This window comes from Vipera ursinii (genome assembly GCF_947247035.1).
Source record: "Vipera ursinii genome assembly, chromosome: 4".
Classification (NCBI taxonomy): domain Eukaryota; kingdom Metazoa; phylum Chordata; class Lepidosauria; order Squamata; family Viperidae; genus Vipera; species Vipera ursinii.
The window spans coordinates 100437601-100462849 of NC_139514.1; positions in this window are offsets into that span (position 1 = coordinate 100437601).

Here is a 25249-nt window from a genome sequence, read left to right on the forward strand (position 1 = left end):
GAACAGTACGAGATGAGGATTTGCAAAATGCTGCCTCCTCCATATGATCTTTCTTGCCTGCTATACAAGTTGTGGCAACCAAATCACACTACATCCTCACTAAAAATGCTTAAGGCAGGGGTCCCCAATCTATGGTCCACAGCCCGGGAACAGGCCATGGGCTTTTGGCCTGCAGGCCATGAAAATGTCTGGCCAGTGCATGCACATGTGGGTGTGCATTCTCCCCCACTTGTGTTAGCGCCCGTGGTCCTGTTTGTGCATGTGCACTGGTGCGAACAGGGACGCTAGTATGGGGCGAGTGTCTGCAGGCTGCTTCTCCATGTGCTGCTAGCCCAGGTGGTTTGTGCAGCCCATTTGTGCATGCGCGAATGGGCCACTAGCCATCGTGGGGGTGCATATTCATTTGCATATGTGTATGGTGCCAGTGCATGCCACATGCACGAATGGGGCTACTAGTGCAGCACCAGTATGTGTGGCTCCATGCACGTGTGTATGCACACATGCGCCAATTTTGAAGCTGCTCTCCTTCCCTCCAGTCTGCGAGCCTGGAAAGGTTGGAGACCTCTGGCTTAAGGGGCTCTTTTTCATTATTTGGATATTCTGTGAAGAGGCACCTATGAAAGTATTCACTTTGAACTTTTAACCTACCATTTTTGTGGCAAGGTGTTCCTGCCTTGCTGATTGTTGGTTTTCCCTTATTAGGACTATATTTTATTGTATACATAGTTTTATATGAGAGGGTTATTTCAATGGCTGAAAAGAATATACTCATAAATGAATGGTAATGGCTGCAAGAAGACATTCAAACTGTTATGAACAATATATTTTGTAGTCAATCCAACATTACCTGAACTGAGAAGGCTAATTTTGTTTTAGCTAAATAGGAACAAATATTTATGCAAATATATATATATATATATATATATATATATATATATATATATATATATATATATATATATATATATATATATATATATATATATATATATTTGCATAAATATTTGTTCCTATTTAGCTAAAACAATATATATATATATATATTTGCACAGTGAAAATATTTTCAGTGGAATCTGAGCACATACATATATACCTATATACTTTACAATTACCTCTCTTAGAATAAGAGTTGGAAGGGACCTTGCACATCTTCTAATCAAACCCCCTGCTTAAGGCAGGAAACCTTATAACTGTTGTGATTCAGTGTCAGCCTGTGGGTTCGGCAGCTGAACTGGAAAGTTCTGAGGAGGAGGAGGAGGAGGAGGAGGAGGAGGAGGAGGAGGAGGAGGAGGAGGAGGGGATTGGAGAGCCTGCAGAGTAAAGTTCTGAGGCATCGCAGAGCTCTCAGCCAGGCCCCTCCCATCTGGTTCCTCCTCAGACCCAGCTGTGTGAGCCTGACAGCTTGGACGAAGACGATTCACAGCTGGCTTTGTTCAAGGACGCCCGAAGCAGGAGGCAGACAAGCAGGAGTAAACAAAGGAAGGCAATGAGGCACCTCGGGAGGAGGCAAAGAGAAGCCACGCCTTGAAACTGTGTTTAAAAAGGGAATGTGTGGGAGGTGATGGTTGCTGAAGGCAACTGTTTGAACAGCTTCTGATTTAGTCATGGTTAGTATTTGTTTTGCTCTGTTTTGGATCTGTTTCATTTCATTTGTGTAAATAAATTTGGCTGGCTTACTTTCAGCCTATTGACTTTTGAAAAGGGGTTGTCCCTGACATTTCTGCAGGGCCGGTGGTAGGCTGGAACAGAACAATAACATCCCAGTCAAATGGTTGTCCAGCTTATTCTTGAATACCTCTAGTGATGCAGCACCCACAACTCTATGAGGCAAGTTGTTCCACTGATTAATGGTTCTCGCAGTCAGGGAATTTCTTCTTAGTTCTAGTTGAATCTCTCCTTGATAATTTTCCATTTGTTACTTCTTGTCCTGCCCTCAGGTGCTTTGGAGAATAGAATAAATCTTTGGAAACTAATAAGAGAGAGCAGAATAATTTGATAACTGCTGTTATTTCTTACCCTAGCAGCCTACCAATCACAATCAACATTTATTTATTAATTAAAATTATAGGAAAAAGCAATAGAAATTTGAACTTTACTGATTTCTGCAGAAAAAAATGTACACAAAATCAATTTCCATGTTTTTATTTTATTTTTGTCTAAGAGGATTTTGCTGTGACTGGAATGTTTTTGGGAGTTTTTTTTTTACTCACATTAATAAAAAATATTCAACTAAAATATAGCTGTGTCAGCCATTGAATGCATACAGGACTTCATTTCTTCCCTTCAAACCCCTCAACTTACAAGCATTCCCGATACTCCCATGTAACACCTCTACTCCGTGAGCTGCATTGGCTTCCGGTTGCCCTCCGGGTGAGATTCAAGGTGCTGGTGATGACCTATAAAGCCCTGAATGGCTTTGGTCCGGGATATCTGAGGGAAAACCTGCTGCCGGCATCAACCTCCCATTGTCCTGTACGCTCCCACAGGGAGGGTCTTCTCAGGGTGCCGCAGGTAAAAGATTGCCGGCGGATAACACCCAGGGGGAGAGCCTTCTCAGTGGGTGTGCCTGCCCTTTGGAACCAGCTGCCCATGGAGCTCAGGACTGCCCCCGACCTACGTTCATTCCGCCGGGACCTGAAGACTTGGCTCTTTGAGCTCTCTGGCCCAGGCTGAGAATTTTAATTTTAATTTTAATTGTTTTTTTTTACTTTTTCAGGAACTGTTGTAATTTTTTTAATCGTTTTTAACTTTTGTATTTCTTGTTTTAATTACCCTGTAAACCGCCCTGAGTCCTTCGGGAAAGGGCGGTATACAAATCCAATTAAATAAATAAATAAATAATTTTTTCACACTTACATCTGTTGCACCATCCCTACAGACACGTGATCAAAATTCAGACACTTGGCAACTGACTCATGTTTGTGACAGTCACAGCGTCCTGAGGTCATGTGATCACCTTTTGCAAGCTTCTGACAAGTAAAGTCAATGGAGATGAGTTTTTTAACAACTGCAGTGATTCAACTTAATAATTGGCAAGAAAGGTCAAAAAATGGGGGCAAAACTCACTTAACAAATGTCCTGCTTAGCAACAGAAATTTTGGGCTCAGTTGTGACCATAAGTCAAGGAGGGCCAGTACTGCAGTTGCTTTCCAAGATTATGTTAGCTCATTGGTGAAACTGTGGCTCCATTTCTTTTCTCTCGTTACCTTACAAAATGGGCAAGGAAACCTATATTTGGCAAATCCTGTGTTTAGCACAGTACAGAAGTAAAACAAAACAAAACAAAACAAAAAACCTGAGACCACAGTAGGCCTGACTCAAGTGTAGGCCTGAAGTTGGATACGTTTTACTCTGCCTTCAGTAGAGTTTGTGATTAACTTCTATAAAGGAAAGACCATTGATATATCAATGCAATCTCTGAAAAATTAATATTGCATCAAATGCCTGTGGAAATCATCCCAGTATTTAACTAGCAAATATTTTTTTTAAATCCCAAGCCCACCAGAAGGATTGATGCATGATCCTTATTACTGTCTAGATTTGGGGATTTTGCTGAACAGATTTTTCGCCACCGTGTTTGTCTTAACGGGCCACATTCTTTTGCTGCTAATATTTTTCTCAGTAAGGACTTCTGATCAGTCTATTAGATATGAAAAGAACATCTGGTATCCTCTTGATGCTGTATGTGTGTTCATGCTTTAAAAAATAATAAATACAGCATTTATTTATTTTTTTCTTACTAGCTCCCTGCAAGTAATTAATTTTATGAAACAAAACGTATGGAGAACATTTGATCTGGGCACAGTGTCACAATCCAACCAGTGTCAGGTGTATTTCTTTATGCCTTTTTCTCTTTTCTTTCTTCCTCTGGAAAAGACACACTTAATTTTGTCACCTCGTTGTGCTTTAACTGGCTCTAGAAATCATACAGTGCTTCACACGTCGATCGTCAAGTATTTTTTTTCTTCAAAATTGGTTTCTAAAGCGAGTGATAGCCTGTATATTCATTCACATTATAAACGCATCTCTATTTAACTGAGTTATATAAGTGGGGCCAAGTCATATGGATCTTATTGCTAAGCAACATGGGTTTTCTTTGACTTCATTTTATCTTCTCTTATTCTATTCACATCCTATCATAAACTTCCGTCACGATCTAAAGACACATTTATTTGAACAAGCCGGCTTGGCCTGATGGGGGATGGGTTGGGTTTTTATTGTCATTTGTAATATATGTATTTACTGTTTTTAGCTTGGGCATATGTTTAATTCCTTTTAACTTTTGTATTTTTGCATTTTTTATATGTCTGCCCTGTTCACCACACTGAGTTCTTCCGGAGAAGGGCGGTATATAAAATTATTATTATTATTATTATTATTATTATTATTATTATTATTATTATTATTATTATTATTATTATTGTTGTTGTTGTTGTTGTTGTTGTTGTTGTTGTTGTTGTTGTTGTTATTGTTATTGTTATTGTTATTGTTATTATTGTTATTATTTTCAAACTGCAAGATAAGAACTTTCTCTTTCTCAGCCTGAATAACAAAGGATTATTTGAATGTACTACAAACTGTTTCAATTGCAACTGTATCTTTTTATAAGAGACTCTATGAGACTGTGACATCTTTTCCCATGATAACTTTTTTTCCTTATTTTTAATTCAACACTCATTCAAATAGTCAAGCTTAATTTATGGGATGTTTAACAAATTGTCCATCATTCTGATGTAATTCGGTAGGATGCTTTATTTTCTCCAATCGGATTATTCTTTCTATTTTTCTTTGTTATGCTAAGTAGGAAACGGAACTCCAATTTCTTCCATCTTTGAAGAGATACACTTTTTAATGAAGCACTTCAAAAAAATCACATAAAATGATTTTCTGACTTTTGCTTATTGGAGACAGAATGCTTAGGCAGGATGTATTCTAGGGCAAATTTTGGCCTTCTTCAAAGTCAGAGATCATTTCTATTACTCAAATTCAATGCATATGTTGTTGATGAGATTCAGGGTATTTTATTTGGCCTAACCAAGCCAAAATTCATGGCATTTTTGCTTTGCATCCAAAATTTTGGTTGGAAACCTTTGGATTTCAGAAATCAGTCTTTTTCAGTTCTGTCTGGAAAAGAGCCTAGGATTTCCTGCATATGTACTGATCTACAGCCAGTTTGAAACCATAGTGTCATATCCTGTTGCTCTGGATCCATTAATCTTAATTTCCCAAATAAGCCCTTGAATCCAAAGACAATTTGGAGTAATTCAATAATTACATACCTAAAATGGGATTCAGAAAATCATTTTCAAACGACATTTTCAATTAGATCACTGTTAATTGCTGTGACAGGGACAATCAACATTAGTCAGATTATACGTGATCTTGGCTCAGTGCAAAAATCTAAAATAATCAACCCACACAAGTAGTTTCTACTTCATATATCCAACAAAGTGAAACTTACCACCTCTCTGAATCATTGGTTCTACTGTCTGACTGTTCTTCCCATTTAATCAGAATTTTAAAACTTCCCCAACTGGACTATCCTCTTCACTTATCTCCCTCAAATGGACCTGGCCTATTGCTTAAAATGTTGGGTTTTTTTTAACAAACTGGGAAAGGTTAAGTTTTTCAGGAAGCATCATTTATTTACAAAAGCAGTAAAGACAAACAAGAAAGTTCCAGTTTTGACCAGAATGATGTAGATCAGAGGAGGTCAAAAAGTATAATTGGGTAATCAAATGAGAACTTGGTAAGGATACTAGCTAGCTCTATATATCTAAAGATGGGGGTGGAGGGAGGGAATTCTCCTGGATACACTGTAACAAAGATTTAGGCATGTTGTTAATAAGAGCTGGAATCTTAGGATGTAATTTAGTTAGAGTTTAGTTTAGTTAAATTTAGTTAAATTCTTCCTTAAATAATTGAAATTACAACAAACTGGAATTGGGAAAAGAAGTGAGCAGATCAGGATATTAAATTTCTGATCTAATAATTCTTTTTCTCTGGACTCTGAATTCATTGTTTGTTTTCCAGAATAGGGCCTTAGTTCTTGTTTTTCTTACTTGCACATTACTTCCTTACTTTGCTTTGCACCTCTGATATTCACTGAATTCTCTGTTACTTGAATTGTTTCTTGAATGTGGAATCATGGCAGTTGAAGTCCACTCATCTTAAAGTTGCCAAGATTGAAAAACACTTCTCTAGACAAAGGTGTGATACAATTTGCACACAACTATAATAGGGAATGCATGCGCTTAAAAGCATAATTGTTTGGGCCTATATTTCCAAGTCCTCTTTGAAAAATTGTCTTTAGAAATCTCCAAGTAGAAATGGGCTAGACTAGATCATTGCAGCATTTGGATTCTAATTACTTTTGTTTTAAAGAACAGAAGGGGTAAAGAAAAGCATCCTGAATCAAACAGCTTATACAATAAATATTTGTATATGTATAAGAACTAAGCTTTATTTTCCCAACTCATGTTCCAGCAAGATTCAGAATCTTCTTTTGCAACATTTCTGTATAAATAATCTGTCCTTTAAGAATATAGGTATATAGGTAATGGAAGATTTTCTGCATTGCTCCATTGCTTATTCAAGTTGTCTGCATGGTCAAAGGTTTTATTCATATCTTGGACCATATAAATAAAGATATGATCATTTGAACACAATCAGAGAGTCCTGAAAACTGGAAAAATAATAAAATTAGAATTCTGAAAGAGTAAATTGAAGCTGAAATCCTGGATATGCAATAAACATGAAATTTACTAAACACAGATTTTATTTCTTTTTTTTAAGTTTTATTAATTTTTAAGAATTACAATCTTTAGAGCTTATTAAATAACATGTCTGGGTTCACATATTTATCATTAACTTCTTCAATATAAATCTATTCAGTACTGCACAATCCAGTATTTTTTCCTGGATCCTCCTTTCTTCCCCATATTTATTCCATTTTCCTCACATTACACAATTCTTGGTACTATTGATGTAAATAAAGTTAGATATAAACATCTTCATCATATTTTACTAATATTATACAAGTCACAATAATATCAGTTCATAAATCTATGTCTTGTTTTCCGTGCTCTTGTCAAAGTTTGATTTCCCATCAATATTTAAAGTACCTTTGACAGTTATGATTTTCTCAATATTAATTACATTTATATAGCTAATTTTTTTATTCATACCAATCCTCTTATTTTCATATTTCTCTTATCAAAAAAGGGGGGGAAACTATTTTAATTTTAAGTTATATCTTTCATTATATCTAACAGTCATCTGTTCTTTTAATCATATTCAAACAAGTATTTAAACATATGATGCCCCCTCTAATAGGTCAATTCTTCTGTTTTTTTTTTAAATCTAATTCTTTTTTTTTCTTTGTCAAGAAGCTTTCCAAGCCAAGACAAATAAATCAATTTTCTTTCTATTCTTATGAAAGTTGCTTGGCATGAGGAAGACAATTTAGGCAGAGTATTTTTTTTGGGGGGGGTCTTCCCATTTATGTTCCTTAAGCAACTCCCACCTTCCTTCTCCTTCAATTTCTCTCCTCATCTTTTGTCTCCCAAATTGTAACATTTCCCCTAACAACTCTATGTTCCATTCCCCCAAAATCTTCCTTGTCATCAGGTGTATCTTGCAGACTTAAATTTTCATTGTTATGGGTAAGTCTTGCAGTATTTTATTTGTGTATGGTAGTTTATATTTCCCTTCTTTCATCTCTTCCATCTCTAGGTCCATTTCCTCTGCTTCATCTTCCAATCTCTGAATTATTTGTTCATATTTTGTCGTTGTTGTCTGGGAACTTTCTAGTTGTAAATTTAATTTGGAGATTTGCTCATTTATATTATCTAAATTATTTTTAATCTCATTATGGTTTCTTTTTTATGTCCTCTTTATTTATTTATTTATTTATTGATGGGATTTATATCCCGCCCTATCTCCCGAAGGACTCAGGGCGGCTAACAACAAAACATATAATAAGTACAGAAATCAAGATAAAAATAAAATTGAGAACATCTGTGCAATAAATTAAAATTAGAGAATTTAAAAAATAAATTAAAAATTCTAAATATAAATTAATTAAAATGCCTGTCAGTCCAGGTCAGCCTGGTGGAACAGGAGTGTTTTGAGGCTGCGGCAAAAGGATTGGAGGTTTTGGGCCATCCAAACCTCAGGGGGGAGCTGATTCCATAGGGCTGGCGCTCCCACAGAGAAGGCCCTCCCCCTGGGGGTTGCCAGCCGACATTGCCTAGCTGACGGTACCCTGAGGAGGCCTTCTCTGTGTGAGTGTACTGGACGATGGGAATTTGTTCCTGGCAGCAGATGGTCCTGTAACAATTATATTCAACAATTGTTTGATGAATTAGTTGTAGTGTATTTCCTTCTGAAAGATGTTTGTTTTTTTCTTTAGGCATCATTCCTGGAGATCCTCTAGTATCACCAGTCTCAGTAAGAGTAGAATAAAGTTTCCTCTAGCTTTCTGGTCTTTATATGTAGACTTTATAATCCAATAGGTTACAGAATACAGGTCCAGTCCCAAAAGCAATATTTTATAGTGATCCTTTGTCTCAGGCATCCAAAAATTGTCAGTCAGGAAGACTTATAATCCACAATGTTCAAAGTGTTCAAAGTGTTAAAAACAGCTCAAAAGTCTCTCCCTGCCAATGTAATCAAAGGTCAATTTTTTATTTCTCTCCCACTATCTGTTGAGATTAAACTCCAAGCTCAGTAGGTGTTTATATTCCAAAAAAGATCAGGGTGATAAGTATGCCAAAATATTTTCCTTTATTGCCAGCTGTTCCCCCTTAAGGAGTCACCAAGCATCCAGGAAGCTAGTTATAGTGCTGTACTTAAATCCACCATTAGTGGCCATTCAAAATCCATTTTCCACTCTTAAGACAAATGATTGATTTCTTATATTTCACCTCAATGATTTTTTTCCCCAAAGAGAAAATCTTAACAATTATCTCAGTTCTCAAATTTCAAAACTGTAGCTTTATATTACTTCCACTTTATTGAAAAGTTTTAACATACAATTTTTCTTTAAAAAAACCCTCCCCCTCCCTTCTCCCCCCCTACCTCTCCCCCCTCCCCCCCTCCCCCCCCCGACTTCCCAGAGCTAAATACAAGGTATATATATAAAAAGCAATCATAAACAATCATATACTAACAACTATAAACTCTAAAATCCATCACTCTCTAGCTTATATAGGATAAAACAAGCCTTAGTAATATTAAATATATATAAAGAAACTAAAATAAAAAAAGAATAAAAAGAAAGAAGACTTATTCAAATGCTACATAAAACTTCTTAACCCTATACTTGTTCTGGATAAACTCAATCCATTTTCTCCATTCCATAATATAGCGTTCTTGCGAGTGATCTTTCAAATAGGCCGAAATCTTCGCCATCACTGCCAGGTCGGAAACCTTTAAAGTCCACTCTTCTATGGTCGGCAGTTCCTCTTTCTTCCAATACTGACCTATCAAAAGTCTTGCTGCCGTAATTAAATTCAACATCAGCTTGGTGTCCACAACTGTAGCATCTGTAATTATTCCCAACAAAAAAAGTTGCGGACAAAACTTTATCCTCTGTTTAAAAATCTTCTGCATGTTCCACCAGACTTTTATCCAAAAAGCCTTAACCTTTTTACATGTCCACCATATGTGAAAATATGTTGCATCTTCATCACCGCACCTCCAACATTTAGGCTGATAATTCGGATACATACTTGCAAGCTTTTTAGGATCTAAATGCCATCTGTAAAACATTTTGTAAAAATTCTCTCTTAGATTTTGAGCTTGCGTAAATTTTACGTTCCTCACCCAAATCTTTTCCCACGTGTCCATTGTGATAACTTCCTGGATGTTTTGGGCCCATTTTATCATACAATCCTAAACAAGCTCTGTTTCTGAGTCAATCTCTATCAACGCAAGATATATCCGTTTGATATGTGCTGGACCCTGATTTCTAATTTGCTTTATCAAATTTTCATCAGTCATTGTAAATCCATTTTTCTGGTCTTCTTTCCACCTGGCCCGTAACTGAGTATATTGAAACCAGTTTTGAACAACCTTCTCTTCTCGCAAGAGGCTATATGATTTCAAACACCAGACATTTCTTTCCAAACTTAGGATCTCCTTGTACGTAGTCACATCATGTTTGAAACCAGCATGTATATTTTCTATTGCGTGTTTTGGAATTGCCCACAGTGGTATCTTGCAATCTAACTTATGTCTATACTTCTTCCAAACTCTCAGCAATGCCTGTCTTAAAATATGCACTCTAAAAACATTGTCTACCTTCTTGTCATACAACAAATATGCATGCCAGCCAAACAACAAATCATGGCCCTCAAGATTTAATAATCTCTCTTGTGTCAAATTAATCCAATCACTTATTCCTACTAATGCAGCAGCTTCATAATATAGTTTAAAATTGGGCATTTTAAGGCCACCTCTCTCACGAGTATCCTGCATAATCTTAAGTTTAACTCGTGGCTTTTTCCCTGCCCACACAAATTTATTGATACCTCGCTGCCATTCCTCCAAATTAGAATCTTTCTTAAGAATAGGTATCATTTGAAATAAAAATAAAAATTTAGGCAGGACATTCATTTTCACTGCTGCAATCCGTCCCAACAAAGACAATTGCAATTTTTCCCAACTCTCCAATTCTTTTTGAATTTTCCCCCATAGTTTTTCATAATTATTTTTATATAACTTTGTATTAGAGGGCGACAAAAGCACCCCCAAATATTTAACCCTTTTAACAATCTCAAATCCAGTTAATCCTTCTAAGAGAGCCTTTTGCGAAACTGTCATATTTCTGGCCAAAATTTTGGTTTTCTGTATATTAACTTTAAATCCAGAAACCTTCCCATATTGTGTTATTATCTCCATCAGGTCCACAACAGAGTTCTCTGGCTGGGTCACTGTAACAACCAGATCATCTGCGAATGCTCTCAATCTATAATCCTGATCTCTAATTTGTATCCCCTTAATTTTTTCCGAATTCCGTATTTTAACCAATAATATCTCTAATGTTAACACAAATAACAAGGGCGATAACGGACACCCTTGCCTTGTGCCCTTCTCAATATTACATGCCTCTGTCAGGCTATTATTAACTATAATTCGGGCAGTTTGTTTTTGATATAATGCCCTAATCGGTTGCAAAAATTTTTTCCCAAAATCCATTTTGTCTAAAACTTTCAACAAAAATTGCCAATTCAATTGATCAAAAGCTTTTTCAGCATCTAAAAAAATTAGCGCCGCAGAGATCTGGTTGTTCCTTTCCAAAAACTCTAACACATCAACTATATGCCTCACATTATTTTTCATTTGCCTACCACTAATAAACCCCGTTTGGTCCCCATGAATCACCTGTTGCAGAACCCTCATCAGTCTATTAGCCAAAACCTTAGCAAATATCTTGTAATCTGTATTTAAAAGCGATATCGGTCTGTAATTTTTAACTTGAGTAGCATCTTGGTCTTCCTTCGGAATCAAGGAAATAAAAGCTGTTCTCCAAGACGGTGGCACCTTTCCCCCCCTCTGGATTGTCTGGAACAGTTCCTTTAACGGTTTTATCATCTCTAATTGCAAATTTTTGTAATAGGCCACAGTCAAACCATCCGTACCTGGTGCTTTATCCACCTTCAATTCCTTAATTGCTGTAAAAATTTCTTCTTCTGTAATCAATTGATTAATCCCCTCTTTTTTTACTTGCGTAAGAACCGGGATGCTAGCATTCTCCAAATATATATCAATGTCTTTTTCATTAATTTTCTCCTTAGCATATAATTTAGAATAAAAATCCACAAATGCGTCCTTGATAAGGTCCTGTTGAAACACAACCCTTCCTTTATGCTCAATCTTATCAATACTAGAAGCCCTTTGTTTCTTCCTCAATCTATAAGCTAACCATCTACCTGGTTTATTAGCGTTGCAAAAAGTATTATGCCTGGCAAACCGCAGATTGGTTGCCACTTGGTCAGCCATTAATTTATCAAATTGTCCTCTTAACAATTTAATAGCCTCCTTAATCTTCACATCCTCTGAGTTCAAAATCAAAGCCTTTTCTTTTTCCTTTATTTCATTCTCCAGTTCTTTCCTTCTAGCTTCCACAGCACGTCTATGTTTATTATTCATATATATCAACACCTCTCTCATGTAGGCCTTGCTAGCATCCCAAATTACTTCCACTTTAATATTGTGTATTTCTGTCATCTATAGAAATTAATATGCTGCTTCTGTTCACATTTTGAGGTTTTTACTTAGCTTCTTGGAAACCTTTCCCAGGAAATTCAGTTGTAAAATAGTAATATTCTCACCCATTTCCAAACATGCTGTTTACAATGTGTTAATTGGTGCTTTTCTTCGGTTGTCAGCAGCTAATGGGAATGTAGCCAGTCTTTCCCCTGCCAGTTTGGAGGGCTTTTCTTGGATTGAATGGAAAAGATGCTATCTCTCTGTGGTTGACGAGAAACCAAACTCCTTCTTCATCACCTCTTCAGGTCTACTTTAGGCCCTTTTTAGGGCTCTCGAGCAGGGCGAAATCGGGCATGGAAGGCAGAGTCTTGCCTTCCTGCATCTGTCTCGCTGCGATGCAAAACTGAAAGCCCCACAGATTTTATTTCTGACAAGTGCTGATAGAATTGTACCATGAAGGGGAGTAATGAATAAATGTAATTTTAGCTCAGAGATACTAGAATGCTGCTCATTTATTCCTTCAATTTAGAACCCACAAGGACTCAAAAATATAAGCCTTTTTCCACAACTGGGAATTTCTGCAACTTTAAGCCATTAAATTTAGACACCTATTTATAAAGTCACAAATTAATCTTTAAAAGTATATATATATATACTTGATATGCCAAAGCATATCTCCATCCTAAACAATTTGGCATATATACTCTCTCCTCATCTCTTCTCCTCTCTCTCCTCTCCCTCTTCTCTCTTCTCTCTCTCTCTCTCTCTCTCTCTCTCTCTCTCTCCTCATATATATATATATATATATATATATATATATATATATATATACATATATATATATATATATATATACATATATATATATGTATATATATATATATATATATATATATATATATATATATATATATATATATATATATATATATATATATATATATATATATATATATATATATATGTTTTCTGAGGTTTTCGCGGGTGCCTGTATGTGGATCCTTGGTTTTTCGGGTTTTTCCCCACGTAGAACTAAAGGTGTAGGCGCAACGTTTCGACAAAATCCCATCCGTCATCATCAGGCTAGTGGTTTCTGCTTCCTTCTTCTGGGAGAAGTATGTGGCTGTTTGTTTTTCTTTTTTAAACTGCCAGAGGGGGTGTGTTCCGTGAGTGGAAGTGTGCTGATTGGGTGGGGATTATGTGTGTTCTGATTGGGTGGGAGTGTGTTTTGAATGGTGGGGGTGTTCTGATTGGGTGGGGGTGTGTTTTGAGTGGATGGGCTGGTCTCAGCTGCCAGCCTTAGACCTGAGCTGGTGAGTTGTGCTGTTTTTGTTTGCCTTCGTGTTTGTGGTGGTGCCATGTTTTTATAGTGGGTGTCAGTTTGCTTATTATGTGGTTTGGAGGGGTTTAAAGTGGCTGATGTTACAGCTGCAACAAGGATCCATATATATATATATATATATATATATATATATATATATATATATATATATATATATATATATATATATATATATATATATATATATATATATTGTATATATATACACACACACACAAAGAGAGAGAGTATATATATATGCCAAATTGTTTAGGATGGAGATATGGTTTGGCATTTCTTGCAGAAATCAAAACACTGGATCTATATTTTTGTGGTGGGGGTTTCCATCTTAAAATTGAAACAGGCACTTTATATCTGAGGAAGGGGATTGGGGAGGCACATTTTAATCTTACCAAATAAAACATGTCAATTAAAAATGACTAGTCAACTTCCTGTGAGAAAGAATAGCATTCTATACTCCAACACTATTAAGTTTTTTTCCCCCGACTCTTTGACTTATAGGGGAAGTGACTGAATAGATTTGATTGAACAGAATACTAAGCTTTGAAAGATATATTAAAATCTCTGGAAACTGGATTTTTACATAATTCCACATTTTAATTTTGCAATGCAAAAAAATTCTAGAGAAAATTAAAGTTAAATATGTCGCATAATTGGGTTTAAAAGGGCTTTTGTAAAGGATATTCTACTCCTGAAAAACCAAAACTGTACTGGAAAAATTGTCCACTAAAATGTCTTCCCAGATATCACATGCTGTTATGTTTAAATATTGTAGAGATAAAATAAATTGTATTATAAATTATCATTCATTTTGAAATGTTTCTCTTTTACTGTAAATTCAGACAATGCAGTATATTGTGTTGGTCTTATCACATTTTAGAGATGGATGTTTTTACATGGATAATATTTTAGAAGCTGTTTACATTATGTTGTTTGGTAGGGCCTGTGATAAATGAATTCTCCAAAATAAACTATTTCTCAGTGAGACTGGAGAGACTCCATTCCTTTTATTTATTTTATAGAGCTAAAAATTCAGCTCATGAGAGTAGAAGAGTTTAATCCAGGTTTCATTGTATTTTAGACAGCTGGAGACTTTTCCAGTGCATTTTTCCAATGCAGTCCTAGGCTGCATCAACAGAGGGATAGGTTTTATTTCAGGACAGAAATCAAACTGAATCTTTCATCTAGAAAGACTTTCTTTGGTTTACAGAATGCTAAATCATATTACCTTTGTTTAATTTTGCTTTGCAGTTAAATGGTTTGCAAAAGACAGTTTAGAAATCATGAAATAAAAGTCCACTTAAAGGTTTAATTGCTATAGTTTTTAGATTGCTGCAATTAGGAACTTTGGCATAGCTTATAAGAAGCAAATGCAAAAGCAAGGTTAAAAAAGTTTTAATAATATCCAGCCCAGTTAGAGGGATATTGTTATTAATTGTAGTGTTAGTATTTATTATATTTTTGTTTAAGATATTATCATTATGTTTTTAATACCTTGTATGTATCTATGTTAAAGGGGAGTTAAACACATTATGAATTTGGTTAATTTTATATTATGGATAATTTTAGTTAGAATATGATTATTATATCTATAACCCTGTATTCAGCTCTGGGAAGTGGGGAGGAAGGGGGGTGGTTTGGGGTGGGTGGGTTTTGGGCAGTGCTTTTTTTGTAAAAGAAAAAGGTGCCGGAACTCACACATGTCATACAACCCGCCTTGCCTAAGGTGCCGGAACTCCGTTCTGAGCGTTCTATGAGAAAAAAAGGCCTGGTTTTGGGGATATGTATTGTAAAATCTTTTGTTGTAAAACTCTTTAATAAAAAAATAATAATATCCAGCCCAGTGAGCCTGTATCTCAGGGGCCAGTGTGATCTCTCATTTTGCTCCCACATGCCCTCTGAAGAGAATTATTGTGTTTCTCTGTAGCAGCCAGACTTGGCACAGGCAAGGCTGCTAAAGCATTTTCCACAGATGTAAAAGCCTTGGCTACTAGTCTGTAGTTATATTTCTATCAACCTTTACTTAGAAGTAATGTACTCAGCGATGAATACTTTTTACTAAACATGAAAAACCAAAATGACACTGTGGAGTCAGCATTTGTGTGAAGAATGTAAAAAGATTCTTCTAGAAAGCTGGGATTCTTTGTAGCATTTGATGTTAAAAATATGGTTTTTAATTTATTTATTTTAAAAATAAATAAATCAGAAGAACAGAAAGGGCTTGAATTCCCCAAGTTGATTTTTTTTTAAAAAATAGTTGTTTAAGAACTTATATGAAGTTTTATACTTCATGTCAAATATGCAAGGCCTTTTGCTTCCTCACTCAATTACTGTTCACATCAATAGCACAACAATCATGTTGTCGATATGTGCTCTACAGTATGAATTAGTTAATTACAGTATTAATAAAATTAACAAAAACCATAATAAGGTCTAACAACAACAACAACAACAACACCTCCGTTCTAATTTACTTAAAAGCTGGGACATGACCACTGAAGTAAAGACAAGGATAGAGAAAGCCCGAACAGCATTCTTCAGAATGAAAAAGGTCTTCTGCAGTCATGACATAAGCCTAAGATTGAAAATCAGGCTTGTCAGATGTTATATTGTTTCTGTCCTGCTCTATGGAGTAGAGAGTTGGTCTCTGACAGAAGGCCACCTGAAGAGACTAGAAGCATTTGAAATGTGGATTTACAGATGGCTGTCACGTATAACCTGGGTTGTCAAGATCAGAAATGAGGAGGTGGTAAACCACCAGGGATAGCCAAGGGAAATCATCAAAACAATTAAAAAACGAAAGTTAGAATATTTCAGACATGTGATGCGACACCCAGAAAAATATGACATACTCCATTTAATCCTCCAGGCAAAGATTGAAGGCAAATGAGGTCCAGGCAGAAGAAGAACATCATGGCTTCAAAATCTAAGGGACTGGTTTGGACAAAACTCAGCAGCATTTTTTCACGCAGCTGCTGATAAAAACAGGATCGCCAACATGATCTCCAATGTTCCATAATGGTTATGGCAGAAGAAGAAGAAGAAGAAGAAGAAGAAGAAGAAGAAGAAGAAGAAGAAGAAGAAGAAGAAGAAGAAGAAGAAGAAGAAGAAGAAGAAGAAGAAGAAGAAGAAGAAGAAGAACAGCAATAATAATAAAGTTTTAAGGGACCTTGGAAGTTATCTAGTCCAACCCCCAGCTCAGGCAGGAAACCCTATACCATTTCAGACATGTGCATGTACAAACAGGGCCACGGACACTAGTACAAGTGGGGAGAATGTGTGCCCATGTGTGCACATACCATCCAGCCACTTCCATGGTCCACCGGCCAAGAGCCCACAGCCCAGTCCTGGGCTGTGGCTCATAGGTTGGGGACACCTGCTTTAAATGATATTACATTGTTGACTGATATTTTGGAAATATAATTTGAGAATCCTGAATTGGTAATGATGTCTTTGTTGGATATCAAAAAGCACCTGATCAATAAGAATAAAACATACAAAGTGTATATGCCACTCCATTCCCAATGTCTCTGGGTGGTTTACAAATTGTTTAAAACATTAAAAACAAGAAAATACAATAAGACAAAAAGAAAGACAAAGGTGGCAGGATGACAAAACCAGGTGGGAATAATGGAAAACAACCCACCACCTTTGTCATAAGCTTATCTTATCTCTGTTTCAAATCCTACACCAATTTAACTACCTAATGAAGTGATTACACTTCATATGCTTTTTAATAAAATTTGTTAGCTTGAAAGTGGAAGCTGGATTGTATTATTAGACTCCTACTGATTTGGCTATATTAATTTTTGTTACTTTAAACAGAAAAAGTTTTTACTCGATAGAATACTGATGAGTCTTGGAGCATTCCAATCTTATCAGATTTCAGAGGACAGGAAATAACAATTGAAGCTATTTGATCCATACTTATCTAAACCACAAGCCCCAAAAGGCTTTATATATGATAACTGAATCCTTGAATCACAACTGGAAACCAACCAGTAACCAGAAATAATCCAGGCATAGAACTTCACAACAAAAATAACAAGGTCCAGCCTTAAGAAATTATGCCAACACATTTGCATCAGCTGCAGTTTCTGAGTCATAATTTGGGCTTCTCCACTAAAAGGTTGATTTGATCTAGAATTCATATTATTGTTATTATTTAGAGAAATAAGATATTGATAGTGTTAGATACTAGGTTCATGGCTTCAATGACGAGATGAGGCAAGTGAGTTCAGCAAAGATCATTGTTTATTGCTTGCAGGAACTGAACTGAGAAACAGTGCTGCGAATGCGATGAGCACGTCATCAAAATAGGGGCAAACCCCCGGAATGCCCTTTAGTGTCCGTTCCATAATGCCCTGAAAAATGCCGGGGGTTACACTGACCCCAAATTGCAGGCGCTTTACTTTAAGTGCCCCCCTGTGGGTTACAATTGTCTGTGCCGTGGCTGTGGCCTCATCAACAGGGAGCTGTTGGTAGGCCTAAGCCAAATCTAATTTTGCAAAAATGGTACCACCTTGCAAAGATGCCAGGATGTGACTTACTACTGGCACCAGGTATGCATGCTGTTTGAGTGCCTGGTTAATTGTGCATTTGTAATCGGCAAAGATTCTGACCTCCCCGTTGGCTTTTAGTGGCATTACGATTGGGGTCTCCCATTCACCCCCATCTACTGGCTGTAGTACGCCCTGTTCAACAAGTTTATCTAACTCAGCGTCTATCTTGTGTTTAAGAGCAAATGGCCCTACGAGGTTTAATCCTGACTGGCACTACAGTAGGATCTAGTTTAAATGTTATTGGTGGGCCCATGTATGTCCCCAGAGCTGAATCAAACACATCTGTGAATTCCTCGCATACTGTTGCTAGACTCACGACTTGCGTCCGGTTGATTCTGGTTACTTGGATGCCTAGTGCATCAAACCAATCAAGCCCAATCAGGCTTGTTCACTGACCCCATACTATGACAACATCCAAGTGCCCAGAAAACCCCTTAAATTTAACAGCTAATGGGGCCTCACCCTTGACTGCGACTCTGGCATTCTGGAAATCAGTTAGTATAATGTCAGAAGGCCTCAGCTTGGCCCATCTCTTACTGCGATTACAGATGAAATTAAATGTGTCTAGTGAAATAATAGATACAGCGGAGCCCCTGTCCAGCTCCATCTTGCAGGGGACCCCTTGCAACTCCACCTGAAGTCTAAACTTCGGCTTAATGGGGCGGTGAGCTCCTGTACAGCAAATGCTTCTGTGGCTGGAGCAAAACCCCATGCTATACTGTCCCAGGGCCCCGGTACCTCTCCTAGTCAGGATGTCTGACTGGTGATTCGATGGCCGGTCCCTCTGGTGACCTCTGCAGATGGACAAGATGTGGCCAGTATTTCCAAAGGACCAGCATGTGGCTGTCCGGAACCTACAGTCCAAGCATTGGTGGTGGCCACCACACCCTGGGCACCTAAGGAAGGGATCTGCCTTGTAAGTCACCCCTTGTTGCTTGTCACTGTGACGCTGTTGGTCATTGTGTCTTTGTAGCTTGTCGACTTCTGTGTCATTATCGTGGTCTTCTGTGTGTTTGGTGTCCTCATGGTGGACAGTTTCTGCGAGTTGAGCTGTTTTGGCAGGCTGCATGGCTCATACGGCCCCGCCACCAGCTTCGTCCACCATGATTTCTTTCAGCGCATCTGGGAACGACAGAGTCTCTTTAGCGAAGAGTTTTTGCTGTAACTCTTGATTCCGGAGACTGCAGACAATCTAGTCGCGTAGCCTCTCCTCGACATCGGAGAACTGGCACAGGCATGTGGCCTGCCTCAAGGCCGCAATGAATTTGGATGCTGTTTCACCTGGCTGCTGAATTCTCTGCTCGAATGCATGGCGCTAAGCGATTACCGACAGCTTGGGTTGAAAGTGGTCTCTGAACTTCTTCTTCAAGTCCGTGAACATTACGGACTCCAATGGTGGCGTGAACAGGTTCTCCGCAATGTCGAACATAACTGGGCAGCACACACACAGCAGCGTGGCAGCCTTCAGGCTATCCTTGGCAACTTGATTCACACGAAGATAGTACTCGACCCATACGAGGACCATCTTTCTGGGTGAGTTATGTCGAATTCTTCCAGCTTTCCGACCTTGGCCATTTCTGCTGGTCTTTGCAGCTGGGACTCAATGTCTTCGCGTCCTGCTCCTCCGTTGCCCAGGGACTGGTCCTATGGGTGCATGGTCCCTAGTGTGGCTGTGCTAGGCCGACTGTAGGGGGGGAATTGCTTTTCCCACCAGGCATGCTTGGCCTTTCTCCTAGTGATTCTTCAGCTCAGTTGGAGGAGCAGGATCCCACCTTCGTCACCAGTGTTAGAGTTCAGCAAAGATCATTGTTTATTGCTTGCAGGAACTGAACTGAGAAACAGGGCTGCGAATGCAGCAATTTATACCCTGGCCTCTAGGTGGTGGCCAATAGGTTTAAAGCAACCTATTGCCACCCTAGAGGCAGCCAATGGCAGTGCTGGAGACAGGTTGTCTGAGGAGCTGGGAGCCGTTAGCCAGCTTCTCTGATTAAACAACCTACCAGCAGTTAACCCACGTGATGTTCCTTTAACAAGACAAAGCCCAATACAGTACAGATATGTTAATATGAAACTGACTTACATACCAAAGATTCAAAATATATTGAATTATAAAGAACTCTGAATTTACTGAGCTTGGAATGTAGCTAAAAGTTATTTTTATGTGGTTCAAAAGCTACTATTATAGTCCTGGATGTAAAAAAAAAAAGTGTTGACTTTTAGCTTATAAATTGACTATCAACCTAATGAAAATACTGATCAAATCATACTGTAACATGTTAACATTGTTTAATTCATTTAAAAACTGAGTGACTTTTCTATATTGATTGTAACATGTTTTTTTGTCAGTTTTCAGTGTTGTACTTTTTGGTTTGTTTGGATATATTGTAATTTTGTGTCTTATAATTATACATACACATGCTGTATACATATTTACATATATTATACATACATATGTACATAGTTATTCCTTGCAATGTACATATGTATTACATGCACACATTGTAGGCTATTTCACTGAAGCAGTTCTGTGGTATTTTGATTTTGACAAATATTAAGGGAAACTGATAAAGTTTTCATGAACTTCAGAGTAACAATCTTCATTCCTATTGTAAATGTATTATGTTCATTTATCAAATGTATATAGTAAATCAGTAGAACTTTGGTTTAAATATACTGATAATAAAGATACTAATTATACTGATTACAAATATCAGTTATAAATATACTGATACTAATTATTTTCTTATTTATTAAACTATTACAAAATTCTACTTCACATGTATTGATACCTCAAAAACTATTTGATAAAAGTTAGTTGCTTTCACTTTACAGTGGGAAATGCAATGCTGGAGCTAGTGTATTAACTAACTTCCTCTGTAGAATTCATGCTCCAAGCTTTTCAGTGGAGAGTTAAAATAATATTCTCTCTTTGAGAAATACTTTTATTAGTCTGTCAATAATTAATTGTAGTTGGCTTGTGTTGTTTGTTTCTCTTGTTTAAAAGGTTTGATATTTCTTTATTTGCCCACTGCTTTGTGGCTAAAATGTTGCTGGCATAGCTTATCTCCAATTTGGAAGCTATATTTGCCATTTACTAGAAGTTCAGAGAAATCAGAAGCTGCTAAAAAGGAGGAAATATTTATCTATATATCTTTGCAACCACTATTTTCTCAGCCAAGCCCTGTTGTGCTGCCATATCATGGTGGGGAGGGGGACTCTGGATGCCCAGAGTATGTAATCCCTGCAGGGTCTTCCAAGGCATAGAGATCACCCCAACTAAACAGGCAGGCACTTATGTTGGGAAGCAGAACAATCAATTGGATTGAGATGGATTGACAAGATAAAGTGATTAATGATATAGTGCTAAGTGACTATCAATAAGTTCGTAAGTGCTGAAAATCTTTTGGAATACTAATGGTGTTTATGACATGCCTAGGTTAAAGCTTTCAGGTTGCTAAACAGCTGGTGTTGCAGTGCAGGAAAAGAAAGTCTGAAGTTATAGAAAGTGAATAACCATGGGAAATTGGAAGATAAGAAGCATGAACATGGAAAAGCTCAACACAATGAATGATTAAATGAATTGATCCACATTGACATGTTAGGCATCAATGAACAGAGGTGGACTGGAATTGGATACTTTCAGATACAAAGTCACACTGTTTATTATCCATGATTTGAACAACAAAGAAGGAATGGCATTGCTTTCATAGATAGAAAATGTATATCAAGATCAGTACTTGGCTACAAACATCTGGGTTTATGCTCCAACTACTGATGAATAAGAGGAGGACAGTGATGCGTTTTATGATCAAATACAAACTGAAATTGACACAACACGCAAGAAGATGTGCAACTTGTGATTGGAGTTACAAATATTATGGGGGAAATATTGGTGTTGCAAAATGTTGGAGTTGCAAATATTATGAAGGAAAATTTACATAAAATGTTTGGCTTGGGAAATGAAGCATCTAATACAGGGGTCTTCAAACTTGGCCCTTTTATGACTTGTGGACTTCAACTCCCAGAATTCCTCAGCCAGCCATGCTGGCTGAGGAATTCTGGCAGATGAAGTCCACAAGTGATAAAAGGACCAAGTTTGAAAACCCCTGATCTAATAACTTACCAATTTCTTCCAATCCAAACAATTACAATAGTCTTCCAACAACCAAAGCAATACTTTATATAGACATCACCAGATGGGAACACACAGAAATAAAATTGGCTATGTTATTGTTAGAAGGAGTGGAAGAGCTCACATACAGTATAGCATCAAAGACACAGCATGGTGCTAAATGGTGAATAGAACATGAACTGTAATTTAATGCAATTAATTTTGAGAAAATTATGGCTGATGAGTGATTTCAATAGTGAGGGGAAATAAAGCTGAAATAATCTTGAAAACAGGACATAATGAATTAATAAGATGACTTCTATAAATACTTCTATAAATACAATTGAAACATAAGCTGATTAGAAAAGATGTTATATGTTGATGTTTTTGAGACACACACACACACACACACACACACACACACACACACACACATATATATATATATATATATATATATATATATATATATATATACACTAGAAAAATGTTTATACCCAACTCTATATGTATTGAAAGTATTAAGAATTATAGTTGTTTAATGTAGACAAAAGGAGAATATTGCTGGAAGAAGAAAGGATCAAGGAAATATATTATCAACTAACATATTGATCAACTATAGAAAATAATTATTATTGTTTTTAAATATATGAACTCAGACAACACATTGATCACTAAGCACTAAAGATTGTTATTGTAAAAAAACTAATAAAATATATTTTAAAAAAGAACATGAACTGCTCATGTGCAAGTTTTAATTAAGGTAACAACCAGAGGAAAACCAATCAGTTTTTACAATATGTTCTTTAACAGATACCCATCATTTTCAAGGAGAACATCTTAAATAATTTTAAAATCCTGAACCTGATTGATTGGGAATCAAAGGAGTTGATTAAAAATATAAAGAATATAAAAAGAGACAGCGAAAGATCAAGTAACAAAAGAAAGCAAATTGGATGTTGGAACAAATCATAGAAATTGCCAAGAAGATAAGACAAGCAAAATACAAGAAAATAAAAAAAAATCAGGAAGGAATTTAATGAAGCATTTTAGAGAGCTGTCAAAAAGAAAAGAAAGAAAAGAAACACAAGAGCAGTTATTACAATTGCATCTATAAAGATATCAAAGATGGAAATAGACATGGAAAAACAAGAAAAGTCTTCCAAAGGAATTCAGAACTCAAAAAGTTGTTTCAATCTTGACTTGGTATGTTAAAGGTTCCCAATCAACAGATTCTAACTAACTTAAAGAAGACCAAAGGAAGATGGAAGGTATATTCTGAAATTCTATATGGTAGACAGTCCAATATCCGAGATACTTTAGATTCTTTACTTACAAAAGCCTATGTTACTAGAAGATGAACTTAGATAAGTATTCCAGCCATGACCAAATCAGAAGGGTACAGGAAGTGAAGGAATATAAAAATATGATAAGCAAGAGAAAAAGAATCAGTAAACATTTTAACAGTAGGCCAGCAACAAGTACAGCACAGTGGGCACCAGATTGGAAGACACCAATGTATGCAATAATATTAAAGAAAAGAGACTTAACAGATTGCGCAAATTAGGATACAGTATCCTAACTTCCACATGCTAGCAGAATAATGCCCAAGGTCATCTAACAGAGATTAGAGTGGAAAAGGAAATGCTAGATGTCCAAGCCGGCTTTAGGTAAAGGTAAAGGTTTCCCCGCACATGCGTGCTAGTCATTTCCGACTCTAGGGGCCGGTGCTCATCTCTGTTTCAAAGCCGAAGAGCCAGCGCTTGTCCGAGGACGTCTCCGTGGTCATGTGGCCGGCATGATTAGATGCCAAAGGCGCACGGAACGCTGTTACCTTCCCACTGTAGTGGTCCCTATTTTTCTGCTTGCATTTTTACGTGCTTTCAAACTGCTAGGTTGGCAGAAGCTGGGACAAGGAACAGGCGCTCACTCTGTTATGCAGCACTCGGGATTTGTGTCACTGCATTTTTTCTGTTTTCTCAGTAAAGCAAGTTGTAGTTTGTACTTTGCAAGCTGTCTTGTTATCTTATCATTGTAACCATGGTGAGTGTCACATGTTCAGCCAATTTACTACTATGTGCGCATGCCTAAAACAAAAGTTATTTTCTTTTTCCTCTCCTTTGTGCTCTCTGGTGAGATAGACATGTAGCCATGAGTTCTTTCTGTGTTTTTACAAGTTTCTTTGTAAATAAAAGGTTAAATAGTAGAATATATGCTTCGGGTTTTCTTTGTTTATCATGCATCAAAAATGAACCATGATTCGTCACTCTCTGATAGAGTTTTTTACTCTTCTGACAATTCAACCCGCCGAACTGCCGACCTTCTGATCGACAAGCTCAGCGTCCTAACCCACTGAGCCACCGTGCCCCTAAGCTGGCTTTAGAAAAGGTCAAAAAGTCCATTACTGCTGATGTACTGTACACTGAGAAAGCCAAAGAATTCCAAAGTGAAGTAACATGTGCTTCATTGATTATAGACAGGTCTTCAGTTGTTTTGATTATTTCAAGCTGTAGAAGGTATTTAAAAATGGATGTGCCAGGCTATCTCATTGTCCTCATGCAAAACATATGCATGAAAATGGTGAAAAAGACTGTTTCCAGTTGGCAAATTGAAATGGAAGATTCTTCGTATTTCTTTGTTTTCAGTGGTTTGTATATTTTTGACAGGTAAACAATTTTTCTTCCACTATTCCTGCAGATACGGGCCCAATACCACGCTGTGCTCCTCCCTTTCCTTCCGGGCCACCAAGTGGAAAGGTTGGGGAACTCTGCTATAGCCTAGAGTATTTATCAGTGGATTTCCAGGAACTCCAAGACTTAGTATGTCCCTTGTTGACCTGAGCAATGACTGATCCAGTATGAGCTTCTGTAAATTAATCTCACCATATTGTTTATGAAAGAAACATTTCATCTGGTTCCTCTGATGGGAACTGACCAAAAGTGTTGGACTTCTGGCATGCAAACCCCACAAACACATCAAGGTAGTGCCTAATGGGGAAAATATTATTGTTGTTGCTGT